Source organism: Mustela lutreola, chromosome 7 (assembly GCF_030435805.1).
Source record: "Mustela lutreola isolate mMusLut2 chromosome 7, mMusLut2.pri, whole genome shotgun sequence".
Taxonomy (NCBI): Eukaryota; Metazoa; Chordata; class Mammalia; order Carnivora; family Mustelidae; genus Mustela; species Mustela lutreola.
The window spans coordinates 132,942,204-132,965,336 of NC_081296.1; the positions used below are offsets into that span (position 1 = coordinate 132,942,204).

Sequence of the window (23,133 nt, forward strand, 5' to 3'; positions counted from 1 at the left end):
AGTTATTTTCAAAAACCATTTAAGAAATAACAATTTTTAAAAAAAGTTATGTCCACTATTTAAGTCAAACTCGAATTTTGTTTTAATCTCCATCTCTGTTTTTGCCCGTTTCATTAAGATAATTTTATTTCTTTTTTAAAATAATTTTATTTCTCATATGTTTTTTGTGTTTTATGTTATGATTTGAAATCCAGGTAGGTCAAGGGGGATTAAAATTGTTTGTTGAGTGTTTCTAGGACCAGAATTAAATAAGTAAATGATATGCCTGGAGCTCCTGATCCACAGATTTGTGCAGGCTTCAACTGCAATTGAGTATGAAATCAACATTCACATTGTTAGTAAATTGGCAACAGAAAGTTTGGCTAATTATTCTTTAGTTAGCCATAAATACATCTGCCCACCTGCCTCTGTACATGATGAGCCTAATTCTTATACTCTTATTGACTAAACTTAATTTTAGAGACAAACATTTTCAGTATCTCCAGTAATATGCTTAGTTGATAATAGTTAAGTATTGACTAGATGGGGAGTTCAGATATTTAAAGTTTACATTTTTCCCCTTCTAAATTATTGTGTGTGTGTGTGTGTGTGTGTGTGTGTGTGTGTTCTGGAGTATATTTTGGAAAATCCATAGATGTTAAATATATGATATGGACTTAGATTTTCTTGTTTAATCCTCTAATGGATTATCTACATTATTTTGTACTGTTTCATAGTACAACAAAGATGGTCTACTTGAGTTTGAATCATGAGCAGACTCAGGGAGAAGAGTAAGATAGAGGTACATGTGATAAATAAATTTGAATGAGTTAAGTCAGTAAATAGCTTTATTAAATTCAAAGCATATCCTTACTGTGCGTTCTTCTAAGTATTATATCTTTTGTATTTTATTGCATACATAATAGTTATCAATTGTGGCAGGCAGAATAATAAAAGTGCACCTCTTTCAAGGATGTCCACCTCCTAATTCCCAGAACCTGTCAATATCTTACATTCTATAACAAAAGAGATTTTGTGGTTGTGGTAAATTAAGGGTTTTGAGAAGGGAAGAGTATCCCAGATTTTCTGTTGGGCTCCATGTAATCATAAGAGTTCTTGAGAGTGAAAGAGGAAGCAGAAGAGGAAGTCAGTATGATTCAATGGTAGGAAGACTCAGTTTACTGTTGATGGCCTTAAAGATGAAGGAGGGGGACTATAAGGTGGCTTCTAAGAAGCTGGAAAAGGCAAGGAAATGGATTGTCTTGGAGAATCCACCGAAGCCACTGCAAAGGAATGCCCCTTTGCTGACAGGATTTTAACCCACTATGACCCATATCGGTTTCCTCACCTACAGTATAACAGAATGGATTTGCATTGTTTTAAGGCCCTAAATTTATTTTAATTTTTTACAGGATACATGGTAAACTAATACATCGATAAAACTATGAAATTAGAGATTTGTGATAGTTTCTCTGACACTTGATTCATGGCATATCAAGTAATTCTCAAGTCTGCTTGAACCTCTTGGGGTACATGTGTCCATCTTTGGATGTTTGTCAAAAAGTTAGGAATATATATATATTTCAGTCTACTAAAATTAACTTTGAAATGCACTGAGGCAGTTCTTAAAATGTGTGAAATGTGTGAAATGTGACATTTTCAAGATGAATATAATTTCCTTATACCTGTCTATCCATATTGGTCCTCTTCACTTAAATATAGCAAGAAAATTCAAAGAAATTACATTAGGTTATGGATGAACATGAAATATAGATATTTATTTGCTTTGCGGACATTGTTCATTTTTGGCCTTCCCACCTTTACATTTTATTGTTCTTCCACTTTGGGTTAAAGTATAGTGTAACATGTACATAGAAGGAAATTAAAAAATAAAATCATAATGCAAAAATAGGGAGCAGAGAAACCATGTCCCTGGTACCTGATGGAGTTATTGTACTTTATTACTTAACTTACTTCTGAGTTTTCTAACATCTAAGACGGATACTTATTGGGTCACAAGGTTCTTATCATCCTAGTTAAAGGGGACATGGAAACTGCTATGAGAAGCAAATTTATCCTGGAAACTGAATTCAAGAGGACTATATGATATTCATCTTTCTCTAAGCAATTTAACAATGTCTCCAGTTATTGTTTAGATAGTAATAAGAGCTAACATGTATTGTTGTGTGTAATATACTAAGTGCTATAGGCAGTTTATTATTTCATTAACCCCAAGTAGTATTATCACTCAGATTTCAAAAAACAACAAATGGGGATTCACTTCTTTGTAGAAATTCTACAAAATGACTAGGGACATGTTATGATTTTTGCAGTCCCCAGGCACTTAACTTTCAGACCCTGTCCTCCATGAAATAATGAAATATTTGGTTATGGTGATATGAAGATGATTGACTATAATCCAGGCTGGATTTATTATTATATATTAATCATTATATTCATGCTTTCTTCTAGTTTTATCATGAATACATTTTCACTGGCCAAAGACACTGTGCTTACTGTGCCTAGTGGAGAAGTTGGCCTCAGATAGAAGAATACAGGCTATGCTACATACTCCATACTTTATGGAGTAGAGAGTGAGGGCAGTATTTCCTTAGAATGTGACATATATGGTGATCCTAAGTCTGAACAAGCATTAGTCAGGTCCAGAACAGTTGGCCGTGTTGTCCCAGCAAAGGGAACAGTGTTTGTGAAGGGCCGAAGTGGGAAGGAGTTCGATCTCCTTCGAACATAAGGAGTTCGAAGTGCAGGCACTGACCTACTGCTTTGCACATAGTAGACTTAATGAAATTACCTCTGTCCCGACAGTGGACTCAGTGTTCAGATGACTGATACACTTTGGGATAAAACTTCAATTTATCCTTGAATTCTTGACTATGTATTTGAAGTTTGATTATTCTTTATTGTTAGGTATGTTGGGATCCACAATGCTTTAGGTGCTAGATGGGTTACACAGAATAAACCTATGCATGTCATGGAACTTAAAATGGAAATATTTTAAAATAGAGGCTGCCAACATATTGTATATAAAGCCTGTATTGCCTTATAGCTCTGAAATTTGAAACTCCAAGGAAAATTTTCTTATTTTATTAATTTGAAAGATTTCCTGAGAGCATTGAAAACCCATTATGACATTTATGATCTGAAAGAAAGTTTACTTTCTCCCATTTCCTTGAACTCGGTAACTAGTGACTTTACATAGTTTTTCTTGGTTGTGTCTTGTCAATCTACTCCTCTCCATTTAGATGACCTCTATCATATTTAGCTCTGTATTACTTCATCTTCAAGGATTGCAGAAGCTTCTTATTTGCAAGATCTTCTTAAACTTTAGTCTACTTCACTGGTCTTCACCTATGAGCCTGCCAGTGCTCCCAAGACTGATGACTTTCCCAAGCAGACACACTCCAGTGGACGTGTTCAAGTTCACACCATTCCCTGGGCCCAAGCCATCCTTCATCCATTTCTCTATTTAATAAAGCATTTGGTAAGGATGACATCGTTTAGAAATAACCTTGAATGTGCACAGAGGAGTACAAAAAAGTAAATCATTCTCAAGCTTTGGTTTTTTGTTTTTATAATAAATTACTTGCAACACACCCTACTATTGACCTCCATTCAATAGTGTTTGATTGGAGAAAACACACGCATGTGCGTGCACATACAACTCCTCTTCTAACCAGTTCTGCCAGATGAATCCTCACTGAACACAGCTTTGAGCACGAGCTCCTCAGCTCAGAAACCATCAGTGGCTTTCTCAAAAACTGAACAAATAAGGTTCGAACTCTTACAGGAGTCTACCATTTTACCCTCTTCCTGTGAATACCCTGCTCATGTTATTACCTTGATAACAAACATTTTTCCTCTTGCCACTCCATTACTATTAAAACTTTTGCATACCATTACATGACATTTGACATTTGACACTTAGAGCTTTTTATTCTGGGTATCTACAGGTGTATTTTTTTATATTAAGTTTTGATCTCATTTATAGACCCTTGTCTTTCCACTGCATCTTGTACCAGTTTTTATATTTAAACAGGAAATAAGCATAGTTATTGGACATTTGGGTAGGTGTGCAGATGGCTGGATGGATGATGGATGGACATATGAATGGATAGCACAGATCTAGCCTCCTACCTCTTTATCCCATTTATTTTGGCATCATCATCAGAAATCATACCCCCCAACAATTTATACTATAGATACTTAGGTCTGGTTTACCTATCAGAAAGGAAACAAACATCAATATTGATTTATTCTTACATCTGCTTCAGGATACAGGAACAAACATGAGGCATTAGACAATAACTCAGAATTGCCCCCAAACTATGCTAATGATGTCCTTTATTAGCTTAGCTGTCTTCACTGAATCTTTTGAAATTGGGATAATTGGCAATAAGAGAATCCTCCTCCCATCTCCTTAATAGTATTTGGAAAGACTGTGATATACATGTTCTCCTTTATAAATTTAATGACAGTTCACATCAGCCATGAGCAATTGCAGATTTGATTTCCTATTGAGACTACTGAACTATACTCTAGTATTTAAAATCCATTTCTTAATGATGTCACACTTTGAAAAGATTCCTCATCATTGTCTCTTTCCTGCAGGTGACGTTAGATCTTTTTGTTCAACTGTTCACTCTCAACATAGTTGAGATCACCTTTAGGGGAATGAAGGAAACTACTTTTCAAGGGCTTGCTCTATTCAGGTTTTTATATGTATTTCCTCATTTAACCCTTAAAATGACCCTGTGAGATTATGGATCCCATTTTAGAGTCAGGCAGCTGAGTCTGGGATGCAAAGAAGTGTAGGTTTTCTTCTCACAAGGTGGAACAGTGAATTATAGATGGGAAAGGTCTTTGTGAAACTCTATTACGTGTTTCTACTACCATATCATATATCAGAATGAACCAGTGCCACTCAGTCAAGCTCAGGAGGCCTTGTAAATTGGAAACAACTCATCCTTCCCCATTGTGTTGGGCTCTTTCCTATAAAGTTGTAAAGAGATCAAGTTTTTGTTAAGACTGTTAGAAATAAAATTGCTCTGTCAAAATCTCCAAGTCTTTTTGGCTACTAGTTTAATTGTTAATTAATGAAGCTAATTCTAATTTTATGGTACCGAACCTTTCTCTTCCATAAATAAGACACTATATCAAACATTTTCTTATGTGTGCCACTACCATGAATGTGATACCTACTTCCTAATCAGTTACCTAAGACCACATCTTTCTGTTGTGGTCTTAAAATTCAAAGTGATTAAAGGGCACGATTGTTTTCAGAACAACCAGTTAGTTTTCATCTCCATGTACTTTCATTCCATGGGACAAGTGTTTCCAAGAACTCCTCTGACTTCTGCTTTTACGGTCAGGAGAAATTTGGCTCCCTTCAAAGCTGTTAGAGTTCACTGGAGTCAGGACAGGTGTATATGCAGTCCATGATCTACAGTTTCTTACTCCCTACCTCCCCCACCCCCCACCGCCTTATAATGCAGTCCTATTAGCCTGCCACTAGAACCTCAGCTGAGTCTGGCAGTGTTTTAGCAGTTGCCCTCAGGTTCACAGCTCTCTCTACCTTCTCTGTTCTGAATGGAGAATGACTCAACATAGCTTAACAAAGGAACACTTTCATCTTGAGAAAAGAGATATAAACTTCAGCTGGAAAGATTTAGCTAAGATGTAAGAATACTTTGAAACTAGGAAGTTCCTAGAACTAAAATATCTGTGGCAGTTGGAAGGAGTCCTTTCTTCAAAGATCTTCAGAGGGAGAAGACATCTGTGTAGTATGACTTAGTTGCAATGAAATGCTAATGATTATGAGCAAATATAGGAGTTAATTTTCTTACTCTACTTTAACTGAAATTGTGAACTCTTTCAAAGAAGGGACTGCTCTTGCTTTCCAAGCACTTTTTGGCTCTAGTTATTTAATATGAACACTCTGCAGAGGTATGTATCTAAGTAACACGTTATCTTGTACCTCCTCATCAATGAAGTCTCTGATGGGTTTTCTTAAGTATTTGTATCTTTGCTCATGGTGAGCTGAGAAAGTTTTTTAGGACAGCACAAGAAAGAGAAAATGGCTGTTATGTGTAATACAACTTTGGAGGTACTCTCTAAACACATAAATTCTTATAAATATTAAATATATTATTATTTAAAATATTAATAGATATTTATTAATATCTATTAATAATAAAATACATTATTTAAAATATTTAAAAATAGTAAATATATTATATTAGTTAGAATGGGGTTCATGAAGGGAAAAGAGGCAAATGCAATTTCAATGAAATGCCCGATTTCCAGACAAACGTTCTTTAGGTAAAAGTTCTGACAAATGGCTAAAAGAGGGAAACTATAACTAGTTAGTATTTGATTACATTATTTAGAAATCAAAGTAAAAATTCTAGCCTACTGTACTTGTATATTGTTCTGCAGTATTCATATCTGCATATATGTTTATTCTAATTTTCTATTTCAGTCTAAGAATTATCACTTTTTTGTTCTTTAAATCCAGGCATAGAAAAATTCTAATCAACTATTAAGAGAGAATAAAAAAGCTTTGATTTAAATACCCTAAAAAGAGTTAATAAGAATTTAAAAAGTCTTCCTGCCCTTTTGGTTTGATTTCAGTTCTTGTCCTTTTTACAAAGTTTAGTAGACATGTAGACCTGTACTCTTTTTCCTCTTCTTCCTCTTCTTTTTTTTAAATCTGCGGAACAAACTTTTCAAATGTACTTCCTGACAGAGGGTTGCTTTAGGATTTGTTCTCTCTGACTTTGTGTCGCTGGCTCAGACTTCTGCAAGGGGATGTGTATTTCTTCCCAAGGCTTCAGCATGCAAAGATTTTTTATTGATTGATTTTTTTTAACTTTACTATAAATGGATCTTTATTCCATATTAAACTGATATACCCTACTATTTAAGTTCTTTACCATCTCCCACCCCACATCACATTAGAAACTTATTTTTGTGTAAGTCTTGCTGTAAGGTCAGTGTTAGCCAAGACTTCAATGTTGCTGGGCCTCAGCTGTACAACGCCGTGTAAACCAATCTGTCCTCTGTCATGGAATCGTAACGGTCCTTCAGTCTCCACGCCTCCATAACCCTGTCCAGGTGACAAAGCATCTTATTACTCTTCCACAGTTCTAGTTCCATCTAAAGTTCTAGTTTATTTTTCATTTGCAATTTTTTTTTCCATCTTCCTTAAGATCAGTTTTCCTCCAGGAGCATCTTGAAAGGCCTCCCTCCTTTTACATTTCTGGTTCTTGAATATTTTACTCACCTTTTCAGCATCTCAATTCTGCAGTCCATTTTGTAAGAAATTGGAATTTAGTCACTAACTATGCTTACATTTTTTTCTCCTTCTCTTTGAAATATCCATTTATTCTTTTTATTACCTGGGTAGAAGTATTAAATGAGATTCATTGCTGTATAATGAACATTTGGCTGTATAGTTTTCATATTTTTCTCCTTCAATTCATGCAAATGGAAGTACTTGTCTTGCTCAGGCAAGCCATAAGAAAGCCAAAAGTGCCTTATTTTCAGTGACTGCCTATTAGTGTCTTTGGAGTATGTAGTGTTCCATTGTGTTCCATATGTGACAGAGACATACTCTTTACTTTCACAGAATTTAAAATTCTAATTCAGATGAGGATTTACACAAACATTTATATAGAAAGCTATGAAAAGGATTATATAGTTGTGGGTGTATGGTCTACAAGAAAGAGAAGTTGTTGATGGAGTGACTCTGGTTGGTTCTAAAATTATTTGTGGTTTTTTTTTTTTTTTTCCATGTAGGTTTGTTGCTTCCAAGGAAGCAGCCACTGAAAGGATGATTCTTTCTGTCTTCTCTAACCATGAAATGCTATAAATGCCCTGAGGAAATATAAACTGTAGATTACTGTAATATTCATAAAGAAGTTTGTCTCTGCGATTTTTGTTACTAGGAAGTTTCCCTGCTAGTCAGATGTTTTTAGTACTTGTTGCTTGGCTAAATCAGACATATCATAGCTGTTATGGTAATGGAGACCTATCTGTTGGCTTCTTTTTTTTTTTAATTTATTTTTTATTTATTTTCAGCATAACAGTATTCATTATTTTTGCTCCACACCCAGTGCTCCATGCAATCCGTGCCCTCTCTAATACCCACCACCTGGTACCCCGACCTCCCACCCCCCGCCCCTTCAAAACCCTCAGATTGTTTTTCAGAGTCCATAGTCTCTCATGGTTCATCTCCCCTTCCAGTTTCCCTCAACTCCCTTCTCCTCTCCATCTCCCCTTGTCCTCCATGCTATTTGTTATGCTCCACAAATAAGTGAAACCATATGATAATTGACTCCCTCTACTTGACTTATTTCACTCAGCATAATCTCTTCCAGTCCCGTCCATGTTGCTACAAAAGTTGGGTATTCGTCCTTTCTGATGGAGGCATAATACTCCATAGTGTATATGGGCCACATCTTCCTTATCCATTCGTCTGTTGAAGGGCATCTTGGTTCTTTCCACAGTTTGGCGACCGTGGCCATTGCTGCTATAAACATTGGGGTACAGATGGCCCTTCTTTTCACTACATCTGTAGCTTTGGGGTAAATACCCAGGAGTGCAATGGCAGGGTCATAGGGAAGTTCTATTTTTAATTTCTTGAGGAATCTCCACACTGTTCTCCAAAGAGGCTGCACCAACTTGCATTCCCACCAACAGTGGAAGAGGGTTCCCCTTTCTCCCCATCCCCTCCAACGCATGTTGTTTCCTGCCTTGCTAATTTTGGCCATTCTAACTGGTGTAAGGTGATATCTCAATGTGGTTTTAATTTGAATTTCCCTGATGGCTAGTGATGATGAACATTTTTTCATGTGTCTGATAGCCATTTGTATGTCTTCATTGGAGAAGTGTCTGTTCATATCTTCTGCCCATTTTTGGACATGATTATCTGTTTTGTGGGTGTTGAGTTTGAGGAGTTCATTATAGATCCTGAATATCAACCTTTTGTCTGTACTGTCATTTGCAAATATCTTCTCCCATTGCGTGGGTTGCCTTTTTGTTTTCTTGACTGTTTCCTTTGCTGTGCAGAAGCTTTTGATTTTGATGAAGTCCCAAAAGTTCATTTTCACTTTTGTTTCCTTTGCCTTTGGAGACTGCCTATGTTCTCCTCTAGGATTCTGATGGATTCCTGTCTCACATTGAGGTCTTTTATCCATTTTGAGTTTATCTTTGTGTACGGTATAAGAGAAGGTCCAGTTTCATTCTTCTACATATAGCTGCCCAGTTTTCCCAGCACCATTTATTGAAGAGACTGTCTTTTTTCTACTGTATAGTTTTTCCTGTTTTGTCGAAGATTATATGACCATAGAGTTGAGGGTCCATATCTCGGCTCTCTACTCTGTTCCGCTGGTCTATGTGTCTGTTTTTATGCCAGTATCATGCTGTCTTGGTGATCACAGCTTTGTAGTAAAGCTTGAAATCAGGTAATGTGATACCCCCCATTTTATTTTTGTTTTTCAACATTTCCTTAGCGATTCGGGATTTCTTCTGGTTCCATACAAATTTTTGGATTATTTGCTCCAGCTCTTTGAAGAATATATATCTGTTGGCTTCTTTGAGACAAGTAAGGCTTTGGAAGATCTGGAGATTGGGAAGGAAAAGGGGAGACATGTGCCAATTTACATACAAAAATGTTCTTACAGGTTTTTATTGTTATGCATAGTACCTTATACTACTTCTTCCCTTTTCTTATTCCTGGTGAAGGAACAGAATAAAATGATTAGGGCATTTATTGGAAAAGAGTTATTTGGGGGGGGATAATAGTTTTTTTAGATCTCATCTCCCTCATTTGTAATTTTTGAAGATCTCTAACGTAGCTGAAAAATACCAGTGTCTGATTATTCCATGTAACTTAATTAACTGGAATTAATACCATTTAAGGTTTCCATTTTTTAAAATGATGCATATTTTTTCCAAAAGGAGGCTTTCCTCATCTTTTGATTTTTATTTTGTTTGTGAATTATAATATCTACTGGTCAATATGAACAATCTCTCATACAAAATTCCAGCATATGGGGGCACCTAGGTGGCTCAGTCAATTAAGTGTCCACCGTCAGCTCAGGTCGTGATCCCAGGGTCCTGGGATGGAGCCTTGTGCTGGGTTCCCAGGGAGCCTGCTTCTCCCTTTCCCTTGGCCTCACCACTCCCCTCCCCCATCCTGGTGCATGTTCTCTCTCTCTCTCTCATAGATAAATACAAACATTTTTAAGAAAAATTCCAGCATGTTATAATTCTTGGATTTATAGAAATTTTCCTCCTGTATATTCAGTTTTTGTCAATTGTGGGTCATTCATTTTGGGGTAATTTGAATAAGAGAGAACTTGTGTTCTGGAATAGGTACTAGTAGAAATAAAGGAGCAAATTTTCTGCATAAAAGGCCTTGGGAAAATTAGAATGAAATAGAGCATACCAGAAATTAAGAATTAGATTCCAGTAGTTGATAGGAAAAAAAAAAAAAAAAGAATAAATAAAGAAAGCACCTTTGGTGTCCAAGAGAAGCATTTAGAGGTAGAACTTAATAATAGACAGCTTGGTTTTCTTGTTCTTCACGGCAACATATAGTAAATATTTGTTGAGTGAAGTAATGGGTGAACGAACAGTGGGGCAAACAACTAGAGTGTCTAGTCTAGAGTAAATAATCAGAAAGTATTAATTGCGTGGGAACCAAAAAAAGAATTAAGCCTCTCATTGGATCTTTTTCTAACAGAAAGGGTTGAAACAAACTTTTATAAGCATCTTATTAAAATTCAGCTGTGTCTGATGACATATGGAAATTGGTAGTAAGTTTTTACTGTCCTCAGACCTGAAAGTGCCTATCATTTAATATCTTTTTTATTATGCATCTTTATTATTAATGTGAAAATAAAATAATTTAAAGACTTCTTTAGGGTAATTCCCAGACTTCTAACTTTTCTTTTTTCATAGTTTTGAATTTCACAAATAAGATCTTGTCTTCTCTGTGTTTGTTTTGAGAACTTATCAGTAATAAGAGTTGATGATAATTGAATTAATTTACTTGAAATTATTCCAAATTGGTGTTTTTATAATATATGTATGTTGATGAATTATTAAGTATTATGTTTTAAATGATAATGAACTACTCAAGGGCCAAGATAATTTTATTCGATGTCTTGTCTTTTATCACATAACACACAACAAATGTTGGGTGGATAGATGAATGATTGGTCATCTTTCGCAAAGGTAGAAAAGTTGACTGCAGGTCCAGTAGTACCAAGCAAGCAACAGTGTTACTAAGTAGTACCCTCTTGAATTATAAGTACATGGTTCCTGAGACTTAGAGGTTAGGAGGAGATATAGCCAATTATTTGATATCCACAACACACCACAGAACAAATCACAGTACTCTGTTTCTATAAAACTTGCTTGCCTTGTTAGGGTCCCCAGTTATTACGTGAAGATAACTCTTTCTGTTTTAATTGTTCTGTTTCTATAAGCCCATCTTCAAACTTTCTGGGTTCTGTGTTATGATGGATGATTATGTTCCATTCTGTGTTAGATACTATTTGGTAAAACTTCCCAGAACACTGTAAGATTTCAGCAATAGCTTCTAGTTTAGCTCTTCATCTGTTCTCAAGTGACCTGGCAGTCTTGCCCTTCTCTCTGAAGTGGGCTTTGTATGGTCTCCCATTGCCTCAGCCAATTAAGACCTTAAAATTAGGCTTTGAGGAACCGTGCTCATGCTTCCAGACACATAATAGCACCACTTTTCATTGAAGGAGATGAGAAGTGTTTAAGTTTGGCCAATGAACAAAGCGAGGATAAAAACAAGTGCTAAAATCACAATTAGCCCTGAATATTTTAATGCAATAAGGGTATCAGTTTTTGGACACTATTCCACCATTATGCTAGATTTCCCTCCATAATTTATGGTTCAAAGTTTTGCGCTTCTTATAGAGATAATTATGTAGTAAGGCATTTGGAAAAGGGTACTACACCCTTATTTTTGAGGCAAATAGTTTTGCTACCCTAGATTTAAGCCTGGATTAAAACATTCCTGTTGCTTCAAGCCTGAATAAGATTCTAGAATGTAAGTTCTTCAAAGGATCTTTCTTTGACTTGGGTGGGAGAGATGAGATGCTTGACATTGAGCTATGACATTTTTTATGGATTTCTTATATATATAAGTTTATATTTTCAGATAATGAATGTTTTATTTTGTAATTATCATAGTTTGACTCATTTTTCCTTTAAAGATTCTGGCATTTTTGTAATGAGTGGTTACTATCTTTTGCTTACTGTATCATTCTAGATTGGCAATATCCTCTCTGATGGTTAAAAGGAATAGTGATTGCTCTGTTGACAAATGAGACAAGTTCTCTCTCTCTTTGCTTATTTTCCAGTTGGGAGTCTGATAAGAATGGCAAGGTTGGTGTTCCTGTTTCAGTAACAAAATATTTGTAAACGGTGAAAATTTTTTTAAAAGAAGCTATTTGCTCATATATGGAAATTTTGTTTTATAGCTATGAAATGCTTCAAGTAACTTATCTTTTTTCTTGGACTGAGAAAGGCAAAATATGTTATTATAGACACATACCATATCTATAAGTGTATATGTTATGTTTATGTGTATATGTGTTTATATATTTATATACCAAAGACCAGGGGAGGTTTTGTGTAATCTTATATTGATTGCACTCTTAGAATGGGGTCTCTGAGTGTTCAGGAACCAGCCTCAAAACATAATTGCCATATTTGTGTCGTGTTTTTGTACTTGGGATCATGTCTACAGCGTGACATGATACTGAATGTTTCTCAGTAGGAGCACTAGGAATAGTTTGAATGGGATAGTTCTTTGTGGTACAGGATGCTCTCACACATTGAAAGGCATCCAATTATCCTGGTTTCCAAACCCTAAATACCAGTAGCACTATCTATTCTCTGAAAGAAGAAAAATGCTCTTCCCCACACCTGCATGCAAATTCTTTAAGAGAACTACTAGATTCTTTTCTCACAACACCAGAAACGTTTTATTGCATTTACTTACTTTCTTATTTATATCCTTCCATAAATCTATGAACCATATAAGAACAAAATCCTTGTCGTAAATTGGTATTCCATGACATATCACAGCGTGTAACCCATAAGCATTTCATTTAATACATGTTTATTTATCAGATAAACTGTAATACTAACTTTAGTATTTACCTAATTACTTAAACTTAACATTTCCCTCAAACAATTATTAAGCCATGTTGTGAAATTAACCAGAGATATCATATAAGAGCTTTATTTATCTGTCTAATTATTCATGTTTGTTTATATCTTGACTTATGCAACCGATTTAGACAGAGCTGTTGTAAAATGTACTTCATTATAGAGCAGTCCTGTCCAAAAGAAATGAGAAATGTGAGCTACATATGTAATTTAAAATGATCTTATAACCACATGGAGAAAGGGAAAAAGAAACTGTGAAGTTAATTTTAATAATGTGTCTTATATAACCCACCATATCTTAAATATGATCATTTCAGCCTGTAATCAATGTGAAAAATCACTGAGCTCTTTTTCATATCGATCTTTTGAAGTCTGGCAGCTATCTTACCCATATTGCTCATTTCAGTTCCAACCAGCTGTATTTCACATGCTCAGTAGCGTATGTGCGGCTCACGGCTGGTGTACGGGACAGTACAGCCCTGGAAGACCCTCTCTGATATCTGTTAGTTTGTTTCATCATGCATGCAATGAGACATTCATCTGCAGTAGGATTGCCAGGCTTGTTGGGCATCTTTAGGAAGCAGAAGATGATGACTATAAATAGAAGCTTTGTACACTCTAATATTCTATTTATGAAACAAATGTTTATATCTAAAAAATGATTTAAGGCATCTTATGATAAATACTATAGCCACAATACCAAACTCTCAGAAGGGAAATTAAAGATATGTAGAAATAATTTGAATAGGCTAGATTCTTTGAATTTTTCCATTTTCTCTACTTCTGTTTAAAAACAGATGGTAGAGAATAGCACAGTTATTTTTGCAGCTGAGTAGTAAAGATCATTTTAACAAATTAGAAGGAAGGACACTTCAGGATTTATGTGCCTTCTTTACCTACATTTTTCTATGTTGTGTAGTTTGCAGTAAATAATTTGGATAATATGTATTTAAAACAGAGTTTATTCTTTGGAACACCCAGGTCATGTTGTCTTTGATTTTGACTGTAGCACTTCGTAAATATTTTGCTCTGGTCAAGGTTTTTTCCATTCAGACTATAGCGTCTGAATTGCTTAGGCACTGCTTCGACTGTCTAGACCAAGTTGTTTGGCTCTAGTGTTTTGTTTTTTAAAATTAAGCACCTGCTAATGAATTAACAAAGGTTTTTATTAGCTACACAGGAAGTAAATGAAAAGGGACCTAATGTTTTCTAAGTAACTACCACAAGCTCTGCGTTGCATAACTTCTCAGAAAATCTTTTATTTAAGGTAGGTAGTTTCATTACTGATTTGTTGATGAGAAAATTAAAACTATGAGATGTTAACTTACAAGCTTTTGGATCCATGGATAATGTACAAGAGGTTCCTTTGTAAAATGTGGCTTGACTAGAAGTGCAGGAAATTACTATTTCTTCTTATCCCATTACACTATCCTCTACCACTCAGCAGCCTAGAGTAATTACTTTGCAGCATAAATTATATCATACCCTATCTCAACCCTTTAGTGACATGGGGAGGTGGAGGGCAGGCAGAACAATCCAAGTTCTTGACCATGATTCACAACATCCCTCCGGAGTTGGCTCCTCCCTGTGCTCCAGCTTCATCCATTTCTTGTCTCAACTTGAACACGAAGTTCTAGACTAACATTTTATCCTGCCCTTATTTTTGTTCCTCTTACTTGCTGAGCCCATGGGGGCCTCACAATTTTCACACCTGTTGTTTCCCCTCTGGTATTGTACTCCTGCTTCCCAACCCTTCCGCTGCACATATGGCTTTGCTCCCCAGCTGTGTTAGGTCTTAGCTCACTTGGATGTTCTCTCTTCAGGTGGACTTTACTCTGCCGCCCAGAGTAGGTCCCTTCCTTTATTTCTGTCATTGCAGCCTGTTCATTTACTTTAAAGAGCATGTAAAATTGTAATTTTATTTGGATATGCTCATGTGTTTATTTGATGTCATCTGTCGTATATATATATATATGTGTGTGTGTGTGTGTGTGTGTGTGTGTGTGTGTGTGTGTGTGTGTATATGTATACAAACACACACACACACACTCCATAAGGCCAGTGACCAAATTTGTTGCCCTTGCTATGGTGGGTGTTCAGTTAATATGTGCTGGGAATAAATATGTGCCTTTTGGGATCTGGCTTGCCATAACTGCGTCCTGAAGTGTTCGTCCTGAGTTTATTTTCTCACTTCTCTGTTTCATCTGCTAATGTTGCCAAACTGTAATAAATACTAATTGGTTGACTTTCCAGCCTCATATCCCCCCTCTTTGTTCTAATGAACCGTATTTGCTGACACACGTGGATGGTGATATAACCAGGCTGCCCGGGCCTGGTGGCTCCCTGGCCCCTCACCACAGGGATTTTTGCAAGAGATGTGCTCCAGTTCTGGCCATTTGAGTCCTTCCTTGATTGAAAATTTCAAACTCAAAATACAGAGCCGGCCCTCTTTTTATACTTCGGACATGGTATTGATGGGTTATAAACCTCTGTCAGAGATCATATTTCATTCAAGGAGGGGGAAAAAAAAACTGTAATAGCAGATAAATAAGCCAACACTCAGAAAAGAAGTAGAGATGGCTGCAGGGCAAATGATAGGCTTGCTGCTGTCCAGCCCTTGTCCCCATTTGTCCTCATTTATACCTGTGCCCTTCTTGATCAGACGCTGCATTTCATTCTTTCCTTTTTGACTTAAATTAGGTAAACTTGTCTCTCCCTCCCTTACAAACAGCCTTGAGAGATTAATGTCCCCAGTCCTACCCCTAACCACTGCCAGTATCCATTTTGTTCTCTTATGCTAAATAGTACTTCCCAGTATCACTACAAGGTTTAGTTGAACTAATTTTATTTAGTTTCGTTTAGGTAAAGTATCTGTGTGATATGATATGTGTATATATATTTATTGTTAATATTATATATATATATAAAATTACACAATGATTATATATATTGAATATATGAATTATATACTGATGAATATATAGCAATATACATATATTAATGATATATATATTACTCAATGATTATAACTTACAGACTATATGATTATATTGCTAAAATTATTGTATTTTTATGCCAAATAAATTTTGGATCTGTTGAACCTAGTTTAATTTTTTTTTTTAAACCAGCACTTTTTTAAACTAGAATTTAGAGGTAAGACTGTGAGACTTTGTTGAAATGATGGATGCAACATAAATACTAATGTGAAATTATCCCTATACTAAAATTAGTGAATTGCCAATAATTTATACAAACTATCTCTTATGTCAGTAAAATCATTGCTACTGAATTGTATAAGACTTGTAGGTATCTTTCTAGTGTGATTCACATATTCAGCTACACAGGAAAATAATTTGGGTTTGACTAAGTCATGTGAAAATGAGGATTAGGTGATTCAGGCTCTGAGAAAGATGCATATGAAATGATTACAAGGGGCGCCTGGGTGGCTCAGCCAGTTTAGCATCTGCCTTTGGCTCTGGTCGTGATCCCAGGGTTCTGGAATCAAACCCCACATTGGGTTCCCTGCTCAGATCCTCAGAGCCTGCTTCTCCCTCTGCATGCTGCTACCCCTGCTCTTAGTTTCTCTCTCTCTCAAATAAAATCTTAAAAAAAAAAAAAAAAAGACATACTAATTTAGATCTATGATCCATTTCATATTCTGGTTCTGACAAAGGCACAAAGTGGTATTTTGTTAGAAGCTCAATCCTTACATTTTATTTGGTCATTTTCAAATATTAAAAGTATAATATAAATAAAAATTAACCTTTATGCCTTAAAAAAATCTTGCATTGCTTTTATATTTTCAAGATATATAAACTTTCTTAGGGATGGGGCCCTACTACATACTACCATCATTCTCATTTTCTGGTGCTATTAACAGACCTAGTAAACTTAGTTTCCTCTGAGTTAGCCACAACTTCAGTATCTCTCCTAAAACACTGCTCTAGGGAGTCACTGCCAGCTGATTTAAATTGCTCCTAAGAGTGAAACGTAGTTGTTAATATCTGTAGGGAATGAGTTCTAAATGTTTCAGTCTTCCATCTGAACTGAAGATAATGGCATTCCTTCTTATTTTACGGGCTCTATTTCTAGTATTTTCATTTATTCTTGAAAATACTTTACATCTGATGCTGCTAGTCACTCAAAGGGACAAGCATCCTTCAAAGTGAGTTACGGCAGAGTCTTTGCCTTTAAGCCTACAAATTTTGTGAACTAACATGACATACAAGATTTGACCATTATTTCTTTCTCAATTAACCTTTGCTTTGCTTAAAGTATTTTGCTTTGCTCCTACAACTCAATAATGAAATGACTAATAACTCAATTAAAAAATGGGCAAAGGTCTTAGACAATTCTCCAAAGAAGATATAAAAATGGTTAATGAACACATGAAAAGATGCTCAACATCATTAGCCATCAGGGAAATGCAAATCAAAACCACAATGTGATACCATTTCACACCCTCCAGGACAGCTATAATCAAAAGGACAGATGATAACTGTTGGAGAGGATGTGGAGACATTGGAACCTTTATGTATTGCTGGTAAGAATGTAATAAAATAATGCAGCCACTTTGGAAAATAGTTTGGCAGTTACTTAAAAATTAAGCCATAATACCCAGCATTTTTACTCCTAGATATGTGTACCAAAGAGAAAGGAAAACATATTCATCAAAAACTTGTACACGAATATTCATAGTAGCCAAATGTTCATAGTAGGCAAAAGTGAAACAATCCAAATGTCCCTGTACTGGTGATTGGATAAATAAAGTGTCAGATAGCTATACAATGGCATATTATTTACCAATATGAAGAAGTGAAGTACTGATAAATTTTAAAACAGGGATGAACCTTGAAAATATTATGCGAAGTGAAAGAAAACACAGAGAACCACATATCATTCCATTTATATCAGATGTCCCTGTAGGCAAATGTCTAGAGACAGAAAGTAGCTGAGTGGTTACCTAGAGCTGAGCAGGAGGGATAGACAGGAAGATGATAACTAAGGGGCATAGGGTTTCTCTGGGGTAATGAAAAATGTTCTAGTATTGTTGATGGTCATACAACTCTGTGAATATATCTAAAGCCATTAAATTGTACACATGAAATAGATTAATTATATGGTGAATGAGTTATATCTTAAGTTGTTAATAACTTAGGAGTCTCATTTCTATTTTCTCCTGCACTATGTATATTTGATTTATTAAATGGTCTTATAAGCTTTACTTGTAGACTACACTCCAAATCTGTCCCATTCTGTAATCTTGGCTCAGAATCAACTCTTGCTTGGACATTAGTGACCTCCTAGCTGGTTTATCTGCCTGCAGTCTTCTACTCACATACTTCTTTGTTTCATCTATCAGTCAGAGCGATTATTTTTAAAAATTTTTTATTTATTTGATAGAGATCACAAGTAGGCAGAGAGGCAGGCAGAGAGAGAAGAGGAAGCAGGCTCCCCGCTGAGCAGAGAGTCCGATGCAGGGCTCGATCCCAGGACCCTGGGATCATGACCTGAGCCGAAGGCAGAGGCTTAACCCACTGAGCCACCCAGGCACCCCCAGAGCGATTATTTTTGAATTATTGGTAATATAGGTAATTTAATGCTAATAAAGTAGTGGTTAGCTCAGTTCACACTGCCAAACGTTATTCTAAGTACTGCAATGTTAACTCATTTTATCTTTACCACAACAGTATGTGGTAAGTGATGTTACTGTCCCCGTTGTATAGATGCGAAAACTCAGGTACAGAGAAGTAATTTTCCCAAGGTAATACAGCAAGTAAATGGCTGTTATGTAAAGTAGATCAAGGAACCCCTTGGCTTAACATCCTCTAATGACATAGTCTCCTTGGCTCCTCTTTTCTTTTTTTTTTTTTAAACTAATTTCTAGTCCACCAGGCTCATTCTTGCCTTGGTCCATTTGTACTCGGTCCTGGTATTTGGAATGCTCCTCCTCTAGTCTTTTTCCTTGTCATCATTCTTTTTTTTTTTTTTTTTTTTAATTTTTTATAAACATATATTTTTATCCCCAGGGGTACAGGTCTGTGAATCACCAGGTTTACACACTTCACAGCACTCACCAAATCACATGCCCTCCCCAATGTCCATAATCCCAACCCCTTCTCCCAAACCCCCTCCCCCCGGCAACCTTCAGTTTGTTTTGTGAGATTAAGAGTCACTTATGGTTTGTCTCCCTCCCAATCCCATCTTGTTTCATTTATTCTTCTTCTACCCACTTAAGCCTCCATGTTGTATCACCACTTCCTCATATCAGGGAGATCATATGATAGTTGTCTTTCTCTGCTTGACTTATTTCGCTAAGCATGATACGCTCTAGTTCCATCCATGTTGTCGCAAATGGCAAGATTTCATTTCTTTTGATGGCTGCATAGTATTCCATTGTGTATATATACCACATCTTCTTGATCCATTCATCTGTTGATGGACATCTAGGTTCTTTCCATAGTTTGGCTATTGTGGACATTGCTGCTATAAACATTCGGGTGCACGTGCCCCTTTGGATCACTACATTTGTATCTTTAGGGTAAATACCCAATAGTGCAATTGCTGGGTCATAGGGCAGTTCTATTTTCAACATTTTGAGGAACCTCCATGCTGTTTTCCAGAGTGGCTGCACCAGCTTGCATTCCCACCAACAGTGTAGGAGGGTTCCCCTTTCTCCGCATCCTCGCCAGCATCTGTCATTTCCTGACTTGTTGATTTTAGCCATTCTGACTGGTGTGAGGTGATATCTCATTGTGGTTTTGATTTGTATTTCCCTGATGCCGAGTGATATGGAGCACTTTTTCATGTGTCTGTTCGCCATCTGGATGTCTTCTTTGCAGAAATGTCTGTTCATGTCCTCTGCCCATTTCCTGATTGGATTATTTGTTCTTTGGGTGTTGAGTTTGCTAAGTTCTTTATAGATTCTGGACACTAGTCCTTTATCTGATATGTCGTTTGCAAATATCTTCTCCCATTCTGTCAGTTGTCTTTTGATTTTGTTAACTGTTTCCTTTGCTGTGCAAAAGCTTTTGATCTTGATGAAATCCCAGTAGTTCATTTTTTCCCTTGCTTCCCTTGCCTTTTGCGTTGTTCCTAGGAAGATGTTGCTGCGGCAGAGGTCGAAGAGGTTGCTGCCCGTGTTCTCCTCAAGGATTTTGATGGATTCCTTTCGTACATTGAGGTCCTTCATCCATTTTGAGTCTATTTTTGTGTGTGGTGTAAGGAAATGGTCCAATTTCATTTTTCTGCATGTGGCTGTCCAATTTTCCCAGCACCATTTATTGAAAAGGCTGTCTTTTTTCCATTGGACATTCTTTCCTGCTTTGTCGAAGATTAGTTGACCATAGATTTGAGGGTCTATTTCTGGGCTCTCTATTCTGTTCCATTGATCTATGTGTCTGTTTTTGTGCCAGTACCATGCTGTCTTGATGATGACAGCTTTGTAATAGAGCTTGAAGTCCGGGATTGTGATGCCACCAACGTTGGCTTTCTTTTTCAATATCCCTTTGGCTATTCGAGGTCTTTTCTGGTTCCATATAAATTTTAGCATTATTTGTTCCATTTCTTTGAAAAAGATGGATGGTACTTTGATAGGAATTGCATTAAATGTGTAGATTGCTTTAGGTAGCATAGACATTTTCACAATATTTATTCTTCCAATCCAGGAGCATGGAATATTTTTCCATTTCTTTGTGTCTTCCTCAATTTCTTTCATGAGTACTTTATAGTTTTCTGAGTATAGATTCTGTGTCTCTTTGGTTAGGTTTATTCCTAGGTATCTTATCGTTTTCGATGCAATTGTAAATGGGATTGACTCCTTAATATCTCTTTCTTCTGTCTTGCTGTTGGTGTAGAGAAATGCAACTGATTTCTGTGCATTGATTTTATATCCTGACACTTTACTGAATTCCAGTATAAGTTCTAGCAGTTTTGGAGTGGAGTCTTTTGGGTTTTCCACATATAGTATCATATCATCTGCGAAGAGTGATAATTTGACTTCTTCTTTGCCGATTTGGATGCCTTTAATTTCCTTTTGTTGTCTGATTGCTGAGGCTAGGACCTCTAGTACGATGTTGAATAGCAGTGGTGATAATGGACATCCCTGCCGTGTTCCTGACCTTAGCGGAAAAGCTTTCAGTTTTTCTCCATTGAGAATGATATTTGCGGTGGGTTTTTCATAGATGGCTTTGATGATATTGAGGTATGTGCCCTCTATCCCTACACTTTGAAGAGTTTTGATCAGGAAGGGATGTTGTACTTTGTCAAATGCTTTTTCAGCATCTATTGAGAGTATCATATGGTTCTTGTTCTTTCTTTTATTGATGTGTTGTATCACATTGACTGATTTGCGGATGTTGAACCAACCTTGCAGCCCTGGAATAAATCCCACTTGGTCGTGGTGAATAATCCTTTTAATGTACTGTTGAATCCTATTGGCTAGTATTTTGTTGAGTATTTTCGCATCTGTGTTCATCAAGGATATCGGTCTATAGCTCTCTTTTTTGGTGGGATCCTTGTCTGGTTTTGGGATCAAGGTGATGCTGGCTTCATAAAATGAGTTTGGAAGTTTTCCTTCCATTTCTATTTTTTGGAACAGTTTCAGGAGAATAGGAATTAGTTCTTCTTTAAATGTTTGGTAGAATTCCCCCGGGAAGCCGTCTGGCCCTGGGCTTTTGTTTGTTTGGAGATTTTTAATGACTGTTTCAATCTCCTTACTGGTTATGGGTCTGTTCAGGCTTTCTATTTCTTCCTGGTTCAGTTGTGGTAGTTTATATGTTTCTAGGAATGCATCCATTTCTTCCACATTGTCAAATTTATTGCCATAGAGTTGCTCATAGTATGTTCTTATAACAGTTTGTATTTCTTTGGTGTTAGTTGTGATCTCTCCTCTTTCATTCATGATTTTATTTATTTGGGTCCTTTCTCTTTTCTTTTTGATAAGTCGGGCCAGGGGTTTATCAATTTTATTAATTCTTTCAAAGAACCAGCTCCTAGTTTCGTTGATTTGTTCTATTGTTTTTTTGGTTTCTATTTCATTGATTTCTGCTCTGATCTTTATGATTTCTCTTCTCCTGCTGGGCTTAGGGTTTCTTTCTTGTTCTTTCTCCAGCTCCTTTAGGTGTAGGGTTAGGTTGTGTACCTGAGACCTTTCTTGTTTCTTGAGAAAGGCTTGTACCGCTATATATTTTCCTCTCAGGACTGCCTTTGTTGTGTCCCACAGATTTTGAACCGTTGTATTTTCATTATCATTTGTTTCCATGATTTTTTTCAATTCTTCTTTAATTTCCCGGTTGACCCATTCATTCTTTAGAAGGATACTGTTTAGTCTCCATGTATTTGGGTTCTTTCCAAACTTCCTTTTGTGGTTGAGTTCTAGCTTTAGAGCATTGTGGTCTGAAAATATGCAGGGAATGATCCCAATCTTTTGATACCGGTTGAGTCCTGATTTAGGACCGAGGATGTGATCTATTCTGGAGAATGTTCCATGTGCACTAGAGAAGAATGTGTATTCTGTTGCTTTGGGATGAAATGTTCTGAATATATCTGTGATGTCCATCTGGTCCAGTGTGTCGTTTAAGGCCTTTATTTCCTTGCTGATCTTTTGCTTGGATGACCTGTCTATTTCAGTGAGGGGAGTGTTAAAGTCCCCTACTATTATTGTATTATTGTTGATGTGTTTCTTTGATTTTGTTATTAATTGGTTTATATAGTTGGCTGCTCCCACATTAGGGGCATAGATATTTAAAATTGTTAAATCTTCTTGTTGGACAGACCCTTTGAGTATGATATAGTGTCCTTCCTCATCTCTTATTATAGTCTTTGGCTTAAAATCTAATTGATCTGATATAAGGATTGCCACTCCTGCTTTCTTCTGATGTCCATTAGCATGGTAAATTCTTTTCCACCCCCTCACTT

General features: G+C 36.3%; 1 protein-coding gene across 12 annotated transcripts in view; it reads left to right on the plus strand.

Moving 5' to 3' along the window:
* Positions 1-23,133, plus strand: part of CEP128 (centrosomal protein 128) — a 393,959-nt gene that overhangs the window by 174,975 nt on the left and 195,851 nt on the right. The gene's annotated exons all lie outside the window — the stretch shown is intronic.